Source organism: Nicotiana sylvestris, chromosome 9, assembly GCF_000393655.2.
Source record: "Nicotiana sylvestris chromosome 9, ASM39365v2, whole genome shotgun sequence".
Classification (NCBI taxonomy): domain Eukaryota; kingdom Viridiplantae; phylum Streptophyta; class Magnoliopsida; order Solanales; family Solanaceae; genus Nicotiana; species Nicotiana sylvestris.
Window position 1 is genome coordinate 130233470 of NC_091065.1, and position 12797 is coordinate 130246266.

Below are 12797 nucleotides of genomic sequence, written 5' to 3' on the forward strand. Positions count from 1 at the left end.
CTTTTGCTTTACCAGTCTGAACTTTGGGTCCAAGGTCAATTGATGAGTCCAGTGGGATCCCTGTCATGTCAAGATAGGACCAAGCTAAACAATCCATATTTTTAATAAGGAATTTAATGAGGTTTTCCCTGAGCTCGGGAGTTAACTCCGTGACTAGGTATACCTTTTGATCGGGCAGATGCACGATCAGTATGACTTGTTCTAGCTCTTCAAACATTGACTTTGTGGCATCGGAATCATCAGGGATTACGAAGATTTGAGGTATCATATAATCATCATCCTCGATAATTTCGTACTATTTTGATCTGGTCGAGGCCGACGACTGTGGTTGCTATTTGACCTCCTATTTTTCCTTTGATTCTGGTCCCTTTGCTAATGTTAGTGCCGATACTAGTATTACCTCATCAATTACAAACATCTCTTTGGCTGCTAGTTATTTTCCATAAACCGATTTTATTCCTTTCGGTGTCGGGAATTTCAAGACTTGATGTAGCGTTGAAGGTACTGCCCTCATATTATGGATCTAAGGTCTTCCGAGTAGCGCATTGTACCTCATATTACCTTCGATTACATTGAACTTCGTTTCCTGGATAGATCCAGCCATGTTTAGTGGCAAAATGATTTCCTCTTTGGTGGTTTCACTTGCCATGTTGAAGCCGTTGAGTACTCGAGCTGCAGGAACGACTTGATCCTGGAGGCCGAATTGCTCTACGACCCTCGATCGAATAATATTTGCCGAGCTACCTAGATCAACCAACACACGTTTAACTTGAATTTTATTCATAAAGATAGATATTACCAGTGCGTCATTGTGAGGTTGTTCGATCCCTTCTACATCCTTATCGTTAAAAGATAAGGTATCTTCTGGTAAGTAGTCCCGTGTACGCTTCTCCCTTGTGATTGTAACTTTGGTGTGTTTAAATATCGAGCCCTAAGGAATATCAACCCCACCAATGATCATATGAATCACGTGGTGCGGTTCCTCCTATTCGTTTTGCCTGTTTGCATCCCTATCTCGGAAATGATTTTTAGCTCGGTCACTCGACAACTCTCGAAGATGACCTTCGTTGAATAAATGAGCTACCCCCCTTAATTGCATGCAGTCTTTGGTTTTCTGACCATGGGTTCCATGGTATTTGCATATTTTATTAGGGTTTCTTTGAGCCGGGTCGGACTATAAGGGTCTGGGCCATCTAGTATCTTTGATCTGTCCAATGGCTGATACAATACTCGATGCATCGGTGCTGAAGTTGTATTCTGATAACCGTGGCGCTTCCTTGGGCTCGACATGTTTATCGAAGCCACTCTTACTCATGAGTCCTCGATCGTTCCTTCGATAATTCCGAATGTGAATACATCCTAGTCCACTGTTTCTACGATCTGCAATGTATGGTTGGTACCGGTCTCTGTTTGATCGGGGCTCTCTATCGATGTCTCTTTGAATCCTTCCTTTGGATCTATTCGGATAAACGGAACTGGAAGGGGCTCCCAACTGATCAACCTCGACTATTATCTTTGACTGGTATCGATTATGTACATCGGCCCAGGCCACAGCTGGATATTAAATCAAATTATGTTTAAGTTGTCGTGATGCTATCGAACTTCGCTCGTTCCCACACCTTGGGTGAAGACTTGGACAACCCAATTATCGGTGACCGGGGGAAGGTCCATGCATTCCATCTGGTATCGAGATACAAATTCCCTTAGCATTTCGTTGTCCTTTTGTATTTATCGTGAAAATGGCAATAACAATTAAATTTATAAATGGGACTCTAAAAATATGTGATCTATTTTTATGCGAGTTGTTAAAGTAGTTGATGCTAGGCGTATGAAGATAAGAGATGAAATGCGAGCTAAAACAGAGTTATAATCAAACCGGGGGGCTTGTTATCCGGGCCTTGGACTGACCGATAAGGGGCCTCGAGGTCAATGCCTGGGGCTCGAGCTCAAGCTATTGGGGGTAACCGGGAAGGGAATAATAGTTAGAATATAATTAAAGGATGCTCTTTATGGCCAATATCAAGCAATAAATGAGGAACAAGTATGAAAGCAATAAGTGAAAGAGGCAGCCTCGAGCGAGCAAGTTAGAGAAAAGGAGAGAGAGTTGTTATTGATCTTATGTAGAATGGTGTTGATACCCAATTTTTCCCAGTATATTTTTATATGGAAAATACTTTCAAAATAGCATGTATATGCATATATAAGTATGTCCCAAGGTTTTACTATTTTCTCTCTCAATATTTATAGATTTTTAAATCTATTTATTGGCCCATTTTATTAAGAAAAACCCAATAATTATCCCCAAAATTATCATTTTGGGTGATTCACTGATTGGATTCTCATATTTATATTAAGATATAGCTGGCATAAATTTTGCATATTTTTACAAATTTATTTAGTATTTTTAAAGCTAAATTGCGTATAATTGCGATATTAGCCTATTTTAAGATTTAATAGTTTTCATAATTATAAAATTGACTCCAGTATTTTTAATTTGATACTTACGTATTATTAATCATTTTAGTACCTTAATTTATTTCTAGAAATTATTTTACTATTTTTTATAAAATAAGTAAGGAAAAATGGCTATTTAAATGTTAACCCCGTTTATTTAAATTTTAGCCTTATTTGAACCTCCAATTGAACCCAATTTTAAACCCAATTACCCTGAACCAATCCCTGTTTGAACCGACCCAAACCCAACCCAGTTAAATCGCCCCACCTACTCAATTAATCCAGGCCGTTGATCAAAATGATCAACGACCACCAAATACCCTTTCCTTTTTTAATCCCGACCTACCCCCTAACCCTAACCATTTCACAACCCCAACTGCCTTTAAAACCCTCCACTACCTCAAACTCTCTCGAGTCTTCTCAGAACCCTAGCCGTCTCTCACCGCTTCCACCCTGAAAGCCACCAAAATCCATGGCTTCTAGGGCTGTGGGAGTCTTATGTCTACCTCTTGTTGCTCTTACACACTTGATCTCTGAAGATTCTAGGCCTGACCTTGAAGGTTTGTACGCAGACCTCTTTCAATTTGAGGTTCAACGGTCATCTCCGGCCTTACTCTGGCGTACCATGGTTATTTGAGCCTGATTCTAACCTCTCCGACTCAGATCGATGACTTTTCAAAGCCTTTATCATTTCTAGAGTTCTTCTGAAACCCTAATCCTTCGAGGTTTTCTACGATTCTTTTAGATCTGTTGTGTATCCACGCTTTCCTTAAGGCCTTAAACGTTTTCCTGACTTTTCTTTCAAAAACCGCTCTCAAAATCTTTCTTTTCCGATCTAAGGTTTTCTGAAAGTATTTAAGTGTTTTCTAACTTTCTTTTTCCTTTTATGTGTATTTGCTTCTACTGGGTTCTTGTATCTTCTTCTACCATGTTCTTACGTGCTTCTTCTACTGTATTTTCCTATACCGTGTTCTCGTATGCTTCTCTACTGTATGCTTTCTCTACTGTGTTCTGACATGTTTCTCCTACTATATTTTCTTACTAAGTTCTTAAGTTTCCTTATTAAGTTCCTGTTACTGAGCTCTGTTTAAAGTTTCTTCTAAAATTTCTTAGCATGCTTCTTCTATTGTTCTTATCAGTCTTCTCTGTTATGTTTCGTATTAGCTTCTGCTACTCTATTTTTTCTTTGAATTCTGCTACTATGTTCTGCGTGTTACTTGCTATCATTGTTTCCTCATGAGTTTCTGCTGCTGAAAGAAACATGCAAGAGGCTTCATAGAACTGAAACCTCTGAGCGTGTTTTGATTACTTTCCTTCTCATCTCTGTACTTGATTCAAGGTGGAAACCCTAGAATTCGGGGGTTCTGCCAAGTTTGATTATGTGATTTAATTGAACTAGAGTTTTTATTTCAGAACCCCTAACTCTTTTAGACCAACTTCGAGTCTTTGAACCGAGTTTGGACATCCGTGTTTGCATATGATTCTGACCTTTGGCTAAACTCTTCTAAAACTCTTTCTTCACTGGATTTTTTTATTGATTTTGCAAAGACACTACAGTCTTTTTAATGCTTAACATGTTTGCATGCTCCTTATATATGATGAATTTCCTCTAAAATGGTTTTCAACTTTACAATTAGTTCAAACTTCCTTCTGAATATGGCTTGATTGATTTCTTTCCATTGTTTGCTGATTCTCCCTGTTACTCGGCCTAAGTTAAAACCCTTCTTCATCTTTTCTGACTCGGTTCATTCATGCAAAATCTCAGACCCTTTTGATTTGCTGTTTGTTAATTAATTTGCTTACCTTATTTGCACAAACCGTGTATTTCAAAACCTTGTCCTTAAATAACTTTTTATGTATTTGCCCCTGATTGCATGCTATGCACAAAGTGCTTGCTCAATTTCTTTCCTTAAATGGTTTTCAACCGTTTGAATCTGAAACCCTTAATTAAGGGAAGCCTTATGTAATTGATTGGCAATCAGTTCCTTAACTATTTTTCTTGCCTTATTTCTGCCTGATTTTTACACTATAAAAGGCACGACCCTCTTCACACACTAAAACATGAGAATCCTTCTAAACTCATACTCTCTCATAATAATATTCTCTTCTTGTCTGCACTGTGGCATGTTTTACAAGACTTACTTCTTTCCTTTACTTGTTTCCCTGAAAACTGGTATGTCCTGATTTAAGTTTCAGCATCACAACAATGTGTATTTACTGCTTTTGTATCCATGTTTACCTGCTGTTTCTGTATATCTCAGCACTCAAATTGGCATGTTGATTTCCTTATGTGTTTTGTTATGAACCCCCATTCCTCTATCACCCCTATATGTTTTGAGTTGTGACTTAAGGCATGGAAATGTAAGTTGTTGTCCATGAATTAAGTTTGAACCACAGGGGTCTTGACCTCTAAGCAAACATGCCAGAGGGTGTGACAACATCTCCCATTGTTGGGTATACCCTTCAGCCTGCTTTTCTGTTGCCTCTTGCAACTTCCCATTCCCCATACCCTTATGTGTAATGATTTGAGCTGCTTCCCTTTTTCCTTTTCCCCTTTCAGAATCCTACTTCTGCACTTGCACTCTCTCTTAGTCCCTAAGTTCTACCCCCTCTTGTGAGCCTTGTCTTGGGACCTCGAGCTCCCTCTGAACTTGGACATTTGAGGGATGACCCTTCCACACTGCACTATGGCTTAATTCATGATACATTTGGGTGTAAGCACTGCCCGAAGTTCATATGAGACTCTTAGGGAACTCTGACACACCCCAAATAGGAGAAAGGCTTTGAAATATGAGCTCTTGGAGTTGATCTACTTCATACTTCAGACTAGAAGTCTGAATCAGGCTCTCCTTGGTTGTACTTTTTAATTTCTGATGTATTTTTCCTTTACTTTACTTTTTTCTAGGTTGTAATAATTTTGTAATAAAACTCTCGGGGATGGTTAGTGAAGAGGGAGGGTTAACTCTGTATGCAAAAGGGGTAGATAACCTGCCTATAGGAGTTTATGAATTTCTGCATTCTCATATAGATACCATGTCTATAGGAATCTTGCATTCACGTCTAGATTCCATAAGAATTTCTGCATTTTCATGTATAGATACCATGTCTATAGGAATCTTGCATTCTCATATAGGTACCATGTCTATAAGAATTTCTGTATTCTCATGCATAGATACCATGTCTATAGGAATCTTGCATTCTCATATAGGTACCATGCCTATAGGTTATTTCTGAACTTCTGCATAGCATATAGATATACCGCCTATAGGAATTTCTGAATTTTTGCACATCATGTAGATATCCTACCTATAGGTTCTTTCTGAATCTTGCATATGCATTCCTCATTAGGCAAACATGTTCGTAGGTCTTAAATAATAAAATGCAATTAGATATCATGCTCATAGGCTTTAAACGAAATTCAGCATCTAGATGTCATGCCTATAGGATTTCTGCATTTTTTACTACGTTTATAAAAGTGTCCAAAATCGACAGCACATAGAAAGCATGCCTATAGGAGCTTTAATAGAATTTGAATCGTTTCACTCGCTTATAGGTCTAAAACCAGTAACAATGGCACATGCTCTTTTGCTAAAACTCGCCTTTCTTTAATAACAAACGATTTTCTTAAATCAGTATGTATTCATGTTTGTTTCATTGTTTCTGGAATTAGTAGATATCATGCCTTCGTCTAACACTTAGGCAAGCCATAGGGTGAAAGTTTATAAACTGAATCAGATTTTATATGCTACAACCAGCAGGCAGGCCTGACTCGGGCTTCTTATCTGAACTATGTAATAAAACAGACTGCCTCGATCCTTTAAGTTTAATTAGACCCTAAATAGTATGTGTAAGTCATGCTAACTACTTGCTTTTCTCTGCTTAAAGGAGGTCTGTTTGAGCCTTTTCATTTGTTTACATGCTTCCCCATACTTGCCATACGTGTTTTAATTGTCGCTTTAGTATTTTACATTTTGAAACCACAAATAAGCCCAATACCTCCTCCCTTTAGGATTAGTAGTCCCAAGTGCCTCTGGGGCTGGTAAGATGGGGATGGGTAATAGCATGCAATAAGTAAACGAGACCATTCCATGCTTTAATACCTCAACAGGGTGGGAAAGGGTAGATATGGATATGATGACCATGCGATAACATCTCGTGTAGGCCCTCATTGAGGAGTGATTACCGAATGTTGTGTGGGGTGATCCATATTATTAATAAACCTAGGACCCCCCTTCCCTTTGTTTTCTTTGTTTCTTTTAAATCTTTGTAAACCATTTCTTTTAAGAAAATCAACTCCTTTTAGTTGCTTTTTCTTACTTTTGTTTATTTGTAACCATTACGTGAAAATCCCCTCTTATTTGAAGTTTTTATTTGCCTATGTATTATTTGCACTTAAGTCACAACAATAGCTTGGTCGGGAACCACACTAGTGGATCCCGAGGAGTGCCTAACACCTTCCCTTTGGGATAATTTCAAGCCCTTACCCAATCTCTGGTTGTTCAAATCAAACCTTTCTTAGTGTCCTAGTGCACTTAAATCATTAGGTGGTGACTCTTCAATTCAAACCCAATTCCCGAAAGGGAACAAGTTGTCTCCCAAATGTCACAAACCCGATTTTTACGAGAAGGGGGGGGAGGGGCAACAACGTGGCGACTCTGCTGGGGATTTCTTTTAGACTTTTACCATTTCAGGCTATTATTGTGACTTTACACTTCTCTATATGTCTTTATTTGCTTAATGCCTTTAAGTATTTAATTCCCTCTCCTATTACAAAACTAACTTGTCTTTTGTTTCTTTCCTTTATTTCTTTTATTGCTTTCCTTTACTACTTTCCTTTATTACTGCTTTAAATTATGAAGAATTGCTGTAATTACTTCATAACGTGCAAATATGTGACAACTTGTTTTAATTATTACATAAGCATGTTTTCAACATCATATTCCACTCGTGCCAAACAAATACCATAGCAACGCTTATAATGATTGGTTTCGCTCTTCCGATATTATCACCCTTTAAATCCGAAAAAGGCGTATTTGCGGTAAAACCACTCGATCAACGGTGTAGTCGACGGTTCCGTGCCTTTCCCCCTTGAGTTGTCTGCTCAAGGGTACCAGTATAAAACCCAATAGAAACCTTACTCTATTTAAACTATGCATGCATTATGGTCAAACCTAGCCGAGTCAGTTATGTTGTCCGCATAATGACTCTTTAAGATAGCCTTGTCCAAAGTCCATTGGGTTTCCCCAAAACCCAAATGGACGCTACCATGTTCTGTGCATTTATTTGGAGAACTAAATGCTTCATGCCAATTGTTGATGTTAAATAGTCGAGTCTGGTGGGGGTAGGGTCTTAACCCTTTTGTTTTGCAGAAAATGAAGAACGAGGTCCCAACTTTGGTATGGTTAGCATACCCTCACTCTTTCTAGACTGGCGGAGGAGTCTTCCATCAAATGACCAAATCAATGAGTGAAAAGAGAGGGCCACCAAAGCTAGCGAAAAGTTGGAATATCTGGAGTACAGTCTGCTGGAATTGGAAGGAAAAGTGAGGAAAAGAGTCACCGACTGCCAGAACGCCAAGGGAAACAAAGGAGAACACTTGGCAAAGGCATTTTTACTGGTGAACCTACGCGAACTGGAGGATTTGATCAACGAGAGCATTCAACCTGAGGAAGGCTTCTAGGACCAATTAGATAGGAGTTTTTCTTTTGCTTTAAGAAATGTAATAAGGCCAACGACCACTAGTGATATCTTACTTCCTGTTATTTAGTGTCGATTTGGGATTTATCTACTTTTTATCAATAGAATGAGGCATTTAGAATTCTAAGTTCTCCAAATCAACTTGTCGCTAGGCCTACCTCAGGCACAACGAGGCTCCCAAATTAGGACACGATTTACATTCTTGCACTATGTGTTTAAATATCGCAACAACTTTTCCTTATAGTCCTCACTAACTTGTTACCTTTTGTTTTATTTTTCATTTATTATCCCCTCCCCAAAGGTTAGTTCGTGCACTCTGGCATCATCATCTTATTTCACAAGATCCAAAGGCCCTTCCATACAAGCTGTAAACAGAGAGGCACGCCTCAATAACTGGACCATCAGGACAATCAGAGCCCGACGAGCCTCGGGGTAGCAAGGCTGAACAAAGCATCATGCACTATCTTTTATTTTTACTAGTTGATTTTCCTTTTGCATTTTGAATTTTTGCAATAAGATCTTCCAATGTTCAAAACAGTTATGAAATTTATCAAAGCATTTCAGTTTCCTTACAAATCTTACTCTTATTATTATCTCTCATTACTTTATTTCTACAGCATTACTATTACCTATCTTGATGAACCAATGGTTGTGACATGTAACGAGACAACGCAACAAACAGACATAGATTTGGAGGAAGATGAAATACCGGAAGAGATTTTTAAGGAAGTTGAGAATTTTAAGAACAGACCTAAGTCCAACCTAGAAAAGACCGAGATTATTAATCTGGGAGATGTATAGAACGTCAAAGAAATGAGAATCAGTGTCCACTTATCACCATCAGAAAAGAAGGAATACACAGAATTTCTAAGGGAATATGAAGACATATTCGCTTGGTCGTATGATGACATGAATGGTCTGAGTACATCTATTGTGGCGCACAAACTGCCAACTGATCCGACATGCCTGCCGGTAAAGCAAAAACTCAGAAAGTTCAAGCCTAATATGAGCTTGAAAATCCAAGAAGAAGTCACTAAGCAGGTCAAATCCAAGGTTCTCAGGGTAGTAGAACATCCGACGTGGTTAACCAACATCGTGCCGGTGACAAAAAAGCATGGGAAGGTCAGAGTCTATGTCGACTACCGGGATCTCAACCGGTCCAGTCCAAATGATGACTTTCCCTTGCCGAACATACACATCTTGATCGACAATTGCGCCAAGCATGAGTTGCAATCGTTTGTAAATTGTTTCACTAGATATCATCAGATCTAGATGGACGAAGAAGATGATGAGAAAACGACTTTCATTACGCCGTGGGGGATGTACTGCTACAAGATGATTCCATTCAGGTTAAAGAATGCAAGGGCCACCTACATGAGGGCCATGACTACTATTTTCCATGATATGATATACAAGGAGATTGACGTGTATGTAGATGATGTCATCATAAAGTCCAAGAAATTCACTGATCACATGTAAGATTTGAAAAAGTTCTTCAACAGAATGAGAAGGTTCAACCTGAAACTGAATCCTGCGAAATGTGCATTTAGGGTTCCTGCCGGAAAAATTCATTGTGAGTCATCGAGGGATAGAACTGGATCCATCTAAGGTCAAAGCTATTCAAGAACTGCCATCGCCAAAGAACAAGGAGGACATAATGAGCTTTCTGGGGAGACTTAACTCATCAGCCGATTCATTGCACAATCTACGGTCATCTGTGAGCCGATCTTTAAGATGTTGAAGAAGGACGCCGCTACCAAATGGACTGATGATTGCCAAATCAAGGAATACCTATCAACACCACCAGTCATAGTTCCGCCTGAGCCAGGTAGACCTTTATTACTCTACCTTACAGTATTGGATGGAGCGTTTGGTTACGTTCTGGGGCAGCATGATGAAACAGAGAGGAAGGAGCAGGTCATCTATTACCTCAGTAAGAAGTTCACCCCGTACAAGGCTCGGTATTCCCTGTTAGAGCGCACCTGTTGTGCTTTGACTTGGGTAGCTCAGAAGTTGAGGCACTACTTCTGTGCCTATACTACATATCGCATATCAAGGATGGATCCCTTGAAGTACATCTTTCAGAAGCCCATGCCCACTGGAAAGCTGGCCAAGTGGAAAATCCTATTGAGTGAATTTGACATTGTCTACATAACTCGGAAGGCAATCAAAGGACAGGCACTAGAAGATCACCTTGCTGAAAATCCCGTGGACGGAGAATACAAACCCCTAAAAATATATTTTCTTGATGAAGAGGTCATTCATAAGAGAAGATATTGCAGAATCCTATGACGGTTGGAGAATGTTTTTTGATGGAGCAGCAAATTTCAAAGGAGTTGGCGTAGGAGAAATCCTAGTATCAGAAATTGGTCAGCATTATCCAATGTCTGCCAAACTCAGGTTTCCCTGCACCAACAATATGGCCGAGTATGAAGCCTGCATCTTAGGGCTCATGATGACCATTGACATGAACATCCAAGAGTTGCTAGTAATTGGGGATTCAGACTTGCTTATACATCAGGTCCGAGAAGAATGGGCGACCAAGAACTCCAAGATACTCCCTTATCTGCATCATGTGTAGGAGTTGAGGAAGAGATTCACAAAGTCAGAATTCCAGCATGTTCCTAGGGTCCAGAATGAATTCGCCGATGCACTGACTACCCTATCATCCATGATACAACATCCAGACAAGAATTTCATTGATCCCATTCTAGTAAAGATCCATGATCAACCCACTTACTATGCTCATGTTGAAGAAGAAGCAAACAGAAAGCCTTGGTTTCATGATATCAAAGAGTACTTAGCAAAAGGAGAATACCCAGAACTCGCAAACGCTATTCAGAAGCGCATGCTTCGGAGGTTATCCAACAATTTCTTTCACAGCGGAGGAATCCTGTACAAGAGGACTCCTGATTTGGGATTACTAAGGTATGTCGACGCAAAGGAAGCATCCAGGCTATTAGAGGAGATTCATGCAGGGACTTGCGGTCCACATATGAATGGCTTTGTTTTAGCAAAGAAAATATTGTGAGCTGGTTACTTTTGGATGACTACGGAAACAGACTGCATCCAGTATGTCTGAAAGTGCCACCGCTGCTAGATACATGCAGACATGATGAAGGTGCCTCCAAATGAGCTTAATGCAACAAGCTCGCCGTGGCCATTTTCCGCCTGGGGAATGGATGTTATCGGACCAATCGAACCTGCCACATCAAACGAGCGCAGGTTTATCCTAGTAGCAATTGATTATTTCACCAAATGGGTTGAAGAAACATCTTATAGGGCAATGACTAAGAAAGAAGTGGCGGATTTCGTCCGCGACCGTATCATTTGTCGGTTCGGAATTCCAGAGTCAATCATTACTGATAATTGCTCCAATCTCAACAGTGATTTGATGAAATCCATGTGTGAAACCTTAAAGATCAAACACAAGAATTCTACAGCTTACAGACCTCAGATAAACGGAGCCGTAGAGGCCGCCAACAAGAATATCAAGAAGATACTAAGGAAAATGGTAGAGAAGCATAAACAGTGGCACGAGAAGCTCTCATTTGCTTTATTGGGATACCGCACCATAGTCTGCATATCGACAGGAGCAACCCCTTATATGCTGGTTTACGGTACAGAGGCAGTCATTCCCGCCGAGGTGGAAATTCCTTCCTTAAGGATCATACAGGAAGTAGAGCTCGACGACGCAAAATGGGTGAAGAGTCGTTACGAGAAGCTAGCTCTTATAGACGGAAAGAGAATGAATGCAGTTTTCCATGATCACCTCTATCAGAACAGAATGTCCAGAGCCTTCAACAAAAAAGTCAAGTCGAGACAATTCATACCGGGGCAGCTGGTGTTAAAGAAAATTTTTTCGCATCAAGATGAAGCCAAAGAGAAATTCTCTCCCAACTGGCAGGGTTCGTACATGGTTCACCGGGTTCTAACAGGAGGAGCCTTCATACTTGCAGTAATGGACGGAGAAGTTTGGCCAAAGCCGATCAATTCAGACGCAGTCAAGCGATATCATGTGTAATCTTTATGCTTTCCTTATATGATGTAATTTGAACTACGCATGACTTGATTCCCGTTTGAGAGGGGATACGTAGGCAGCCCTATGGGTTCGGTCACAATTCAATAAAAATTACCATTTCCCCCGCTATTGGAAACTGGGACAGAATTTTAAGGAGGACCCTCAAAATTCCGAAGTCGATTCCAGCCATTTATTATTAACAACCATCAAGAGCAGCAGGCCAGTAAACTGGGGTAGAATTTTGAGGAGGACCCTCAAAATTCCGGAGCAAGCGAAGTTGCAATGTCTTGAACCACGCCGCAGTCGTCAGTTCATATAAAGAAAACTATTCTCGATTATGTATTTATGTTATATTTTTTTTACTAAATCATGCATGTCTATTGCCAAAATTGCCTTGTTTAGCAAAGCTACCCCAATGATACGCACAGTATCACCGAAATAGAGCCGAGCAGGTCAAGCAAAGCTAGCGGGGATACGAACTAACCTTTCCCCCTTTACAAACTCATGATTTTTCTTTGGATGCAAGCACTTGAGTTGCAAAATCATCAAATATACTATACGCTCACTCACAAAGTTCAGGAATACAACTCTCCGAACCGTTGCACTTGCTCGCAACTGCTATCTG